Raw genomic sequence first — 6,000 nt, 5'->3', positions numbered from 1 at the left:
AAACTAACACACCATTGTAAAGCAATTATACTCCAATAAAGATGTTTAAAAAAAAGTAAATAAACATCACAAAAATAAAAGGAAAGGACTTGGAACTCATAATAGTGAACTTGGGTTTATTACTTAGATAAGTGCAGAGAGGATAAGATATACCTTTTTAGAAAAGTACCAAAAGTAGACTCAGTAAATATAACAATTATTTTAAAATAGTAATATCAAGTCATAATTCATTTATCAAACAAGATTGGAGAATTAGGTGTGGTACATGAGCAATTTTTAAGAAAGCCAAAGTTAACCATTTTTAAATGTCTTTTTATTTTTAACAGCAATCTATTAAAGTTTTATCAGATATTTTCTTGTGTAATTGAACACAATATATTGAGGAAAACATCACCTTTGTCCTAAGGTTCAGGGACATCAGGGATTGTGCTGCACAACGCACTCCATGATGACTAAGGTTTTTATATGCTGCTCGGCTCCCTTGCTACCTCCTTTGCTGCCTGTTGTTCCCAGCATGCCACAGCCCCCTTTTCATTTTTCCTTTCTAGTACACCACACCCTAGGGACACAGTAATAATTGAAAGTAGCCAGCAAAAGCCTGATAAGCAAGCTTGGTTAAATTTACAGGCAGATGTGAGTCAACAAGCTCTGATCTTGAGGTAGGAGATATATAGGCCCTAGTCTGATCAGCTGCAGCTGGTCTCCTGCTGATGCTTCCAGATGGGATACCAGCCTTGGCCCCTGATTGGGTGCATTCTTGTGGATTTCCTGACCCAACACATGCACAGAAAAGACCCTCAGTCTAGGGGAAGGACAAAAGGAGGGAGAAGATACCAGCTGGAATCCATCTTGGCTGAGAGATGTGTGCCCACACCAGGACCAAATATGGAGATGATTGGCCAGAGACAACCCAAAAAACTGCCCCTATATAAGCAACCTAAGCTGCCCCTATTGCAGGCAATTCACTCTGAGCTCACCTGTGTGCCCTCCACACGGGTACTTTGCTTCTAGTAAATGATTTTATCTTTTTCACCAACTTGGTCTCTCTGCTGAATTCTTTCTTCAAAGAAGACAAGAACTAAGGTCCTTCTTCCAGCTTTTCACTGCCGGAATCAATGTCAAGCTCTGTTAATGGCTTCACTCTTCTCCAGTAAGTGGTGAGACCATGACCTTTACTACTTAACTCAGTAAGATGCTTTTTGCCAAGTCCATGCTGTATGTTGATATGGGTGGGTAAGATGGTAGAAAAATTAGTTGCCAAATAATAAAAGCAACACAACCCAGGTTATTCAAGTGCCTGTGACAGCTGCAGTCTCTGGTGAGCTCCCAATAATTAGTACCCCTCTCCCCCATCCCATTATAAACAATTTAAGTAATAAAGTAAAAATGGAAGCCATTACCACTGATCCTTGGTTGAAAGTGTGAGACCCCACTAGGCCTACTGACTAAGCTACAAAATTATGAAAACTTGCCCACCCAGTCCTAGATAGCCCTGGACCTAAGCAGGCCTATGCAATGGAGGCCACCTCCCAAGAAAAAAGGAAAGAACTGAGCTGTGCATGCCTAATGTGTCTTTCCCAATTTATCAACTCCACTTAGCTGATGTAACATGAAATCATCTCAGCTTTCAGTTTCCTATACAACCAGTCTTCCATTACTCCTTCATCTTTTCTTCCTTAATTACCTCAGATTCAGAGAATTTAGCTAATCATACTCATTCCAAGTCACAGCATCATCAATGTCACGAGTCCATATAAAGCCCCTTTTGCTTAGTTATATATACACTACCCTTGTTTTCTTCCCCACTACAGGCAACAAAAGTAATGTAGTTTATGTGTTGTCTTGAGTTTAGATGAAAGTTTGTAAAAAGCATTGTTGTTTGTGTGTTTTAAACCTTTATATAAATTTGCACACACAAGGTCCCATCTGAGTCTTTGTGACTCCATACCATGTTTTTAACATCTATCTATACTGTTATATGCACATGAAGTTCATTTCTTCTAAATGTTGCATGGTGCTCCAAGGTGTGCAAACCATATTTCACTTGCTCATTTCCCCAAGTGATGGACATCCTGACTCCTCTACATCCTCATGCATGTCCCATTATGGTCCTGGCTGGATCATAGAGCTGTGGGTACCTAATTTGATTGAGCACTGCCAAATCACTGTCCAGAATGGTGCCACCTGTCTACATTCTCTCCAGCAGTGTAGGAGGGTCCCTATTATCCAACATCCCCACCAAATTTTATATTATCTAACTTTCTATTTTTGCCATTCTCACAGAGTGTAAACTGACATTTCATTGCATTGAAAATTCAATAGTAAGTTATGGCCATCATCAAAAAATCTACAAACAATAAATGCTGGAGAGGGTGTGGAGAAAATGGAACCCTCTTGCACTGTTGGTGGGAATATAAATTGATACAGCCACTATGGAGGACAGTGTGGATTTTTCTTAAAAAACTAAAAATAGAACTACCATAGGACCAGCAATCCCACTACTGGGCATATACCCTGAGACAACCATAATTCAAAGAGTCATGTGCCACTGTGTTCACTGCAGCTCTATTTACAATAGCCAGGACATGGAAGCAACCTAAGTGTCCATTGACAGGTGAATGGATAAAGAAGATGTGGCACATATATACAGTGGAATATTAACCATGAAAAGAAACGAAATTGAGTTATTTGTAGTGAGGTGGATGGACCTAGAGTCTGTCATACAGAGTGAAGTACGTCAGAAAGAGAAAAAAAAATACCGTATGCTAACACATATATATGGAATCTAAAAAAAACAAAAAAAACAGTCGTTCTGAAGAACCTAGGAGCAGGACAGGAATAAAGACGCAGATGTAGAGAATGGACTTGAGGACACAGGGAGGGGGAAGGGTAAGCTGTGACAAAGTGAGAGAGTGGCATGGACATATATACACTACCAAATGTAAAATAGCTACTGGGAAGCAGCCGCATAGCACAGGGAAATCAGCTCGGTGCTTTGTGACCACCTAGAGGGGTGGGATAGGGAGGGTGGGAGGGAGATGCAAGAGGTAGGAAATATGGGGAAATATGTATATGTATAGCGGATTCACTTTGTTATAAGCAGCAACTAACACAACATTGTAAAGCAATTATACTCCAATAAAGATGTTTAAAAAATAATAATAAAATCACTAGTAAGTTTGGACAAGCTGTCTATACATGTGTTAGGCATTTAGGTTTCTGTAAATGGTATGTCATATACTTTGCCTATTTTCTGAAACATGGCCTGGATTTTTCTGGATGATTTAAACATATGAATGTATTCCAAATGTTGGCTCCATGTCTGTTTAGGAGTCGCAAATGTCTTTCCCCAGTCTTTCATCTACCTATAAATTTTGTTCAGTATGTCCTTTGTGAAATAGAAATCCTTATTTTTTTTCAAACTCCTAAATTATTTTTGCTTTATGGTTGTACTTTTGTTCTTTCTGAAACCTAAATGAGCCCATATTTCTTCTTATGACAGTTTAGGCTAGGCTACTCACATGTGTTGTTCCCCGCACAATCAAGGTGAAAAGATTCATACGACTTATTTTAGCTACATAAAAATAGTAGCTTTTTGCTTTCAATAGAAAAGTTGTTTTGTTTTAGTCTGGGCAGACAGACTTGTTAACTACAGAATATGAGTTGAATGAAAATAACTCCCAAATCCTACAGTGAATACAAACCAAATTACTCCGGGCAGTAGATTAATAAATGGGAAGAGAGAAAGCAGGCTGTCTGGACCTGCCCAGAAACTCACAAATCAAGCCACTCCTTGCTAAACTCACCTATGTGTTCTAGGAAAGTCTTGGTAGATTCCTTGGGGTTTTCTACATGGACAATCATGTCTTCAGCAAACAAAGGTAGTTGTTTTTTTTTTTAACAATTTTTTTTTTATAAGCAGATATTTATTTTTAATTATTTATTTATTTATTTTTGGCTGTGTTGGGTCTTCGTTTCTGTGCGAGGGCTTTCTCCAGTTGCGTCAAGCGGGGGCCACTCTTCATCGCGGTGCGCGGGCCTCTCACTATCATGGCCTCTGTTGTTGCGGAGCACAGGCTCCAGACGCGCAGGCTCAGTAGTTGTGGCTCACAGGCCTAGTTGCTCTGCAGCATGTGGGATCTTCCCAGATCAGGGCTCGAAACCATGTCCCCCGCATCGGCAGGCAGACTCTCAATCACTGTGCCACGAGGGAAGCCCCTAAAGGTAGTTTTATTTCTTTTTTTCTGATCTGTATGTCCTTTATTTCCTTTTTTCTTTCGGTATTATTGAACTGACTAGAGTTTCTAGCTCTACGTTGAATAAGAGTGGTGAGGACAGACATTCTTACCTTGTTCCCAATCTTAGTGGGAAAGCATCAGGCTTTCACATTAAATGTGATGTTAGCTGGAGGGTTTTGGGTAGATGTTCTTTGTGAAGTTGAGGGATTTTTTTCTTTTTTTTTTTTTTGTGTGTGTGAGTGAATGCTGAATTTTATCAAATATTTTCCCTGCATCAATTGATATGAGCATGTAAATTTTCTTGTTTAGCCTCCTAATATGGTGGATTACAGTTATTTTCAAATATTGAACCAGCCTTGCAAATCTGGCATAAGCCCCACTTGGTTATGGAATATAATTCTTTTTATATATTACTAATTTTATATGTATGGATTTTAGAATATGTAGTGTTGAGGAATATTGGTCTGTATGTTTCTGAGGTGTTTTTTTATTTGTTTGCTGTCTGTTTTGGTGTCAGGGTAAAATTAGCTTTATAAAATGAATTAGAAAGTGTTCCCTCCTTTTCTATTTTCTGGAAAGTTTGTATATAATTGATATTAATTTTTCAAATGTTTGGTAGATTTCTCTGGTGAAAGCATCTGGGCCTACAGATTTCTTTTTGGAGGATTTTTACTTATGAAATCAATTTCCTTAATAGTTACAGGGCTCTTCAAATTACTTATTTCATATTGGGTAAATTGTAGTATTTCATGTCTTTCAAAAAAAGTGGTCTATTTCATCTAAGTTGTCAAATTATGTATGTAGAGTTGTTTGTAGTATAAATGTTCCCTTGGTGATCCTTTTCATGTCTGTAGAGCCTGTGGTGTTATCTCTATTTTCATTCCTAATATTGGTAGTTTGTATCTTCTCTCTGTATTATCAGTTTTGCTAGAGGTATGTCAAATTTTGTTAGTTTTTTCAAAAATCCAACTCTCTATTTTATTGATTTTCTCTACTGTTTTTTGATTTTTAATTTCATTGATTTCTGTTCTCATCTTTATTATTTCCTTCTTTCTTCTTGCTGTGGGTTTAGCTTGTATTTATTTTTCTAAGTCCTTGAGGTATTTCCATTATTTATTTCTAGTTTGATTCAACTGTGGTCAAGGAACACATTGTGTATTATTTCAATTATTTTAAATTTGTATGATTAGTTTTATAGCCAAGGATATGGTCTAACTTTTGTGGGCACTTGAAAAGAATGTGTGTTCTGCTGTTGTTGGGTGGAGTGTTATTTAAATGTCACATAGATCCTGTTGAGTGATGGTGGGGTTGACTTCTATGTAATTGCTGATGTTCTGCATAGTTGTTCTATCAACTGTTGAAAAAGGGGTGTTGAAGTCTCTAATTATAGTTATGAATTTGTCTATTTCTTCTTTCACTTCTATTAGTTTTTGCTTAAAACATTTTACATATGTGGTTGGTTTTTGCACAATTAGAATTGTGTGTCATCTTGATGGATTGACCTTTTTATCATTATAGAATGCTCCTCTCTGTCTCTGTCTCTGTCTTCTTAGCTCTCAAGTCACTTTTTTAACCACATCAGACGGTGTTAAAAATTTTGCCTCAGCCAACAAACATAATTTAGAACACTCAAGATGAAAAGAAAAGTCTGTTGTATTTACCCATATTTTTGGTTACTGTTTTCTTTCTTCCCTCCTGATGTTCCAAGGTTTCTTCCTTTAATGTTTCCTTTTTGTTTAAAGAACTTCTTTAGCCATCCTTC

The sequence above is a fragment of the Phocoena sinus genome, chromosome 12 (assembly GCF_008692025.1).
Source record: "Phocoena sinus isolate mPhoSin1 chromosome 12, mPhoSin1.pri, whole genome shotgun sequence".
Lineage (NCBI taxonomy): Eukaryota > Metazoa > Chordata > Mammalia > Artiodactyla > Phocoenidae > Phocoena > Phocoena sinus.
Note: the sequence above shows the minus strand (reverse complement) of the source record.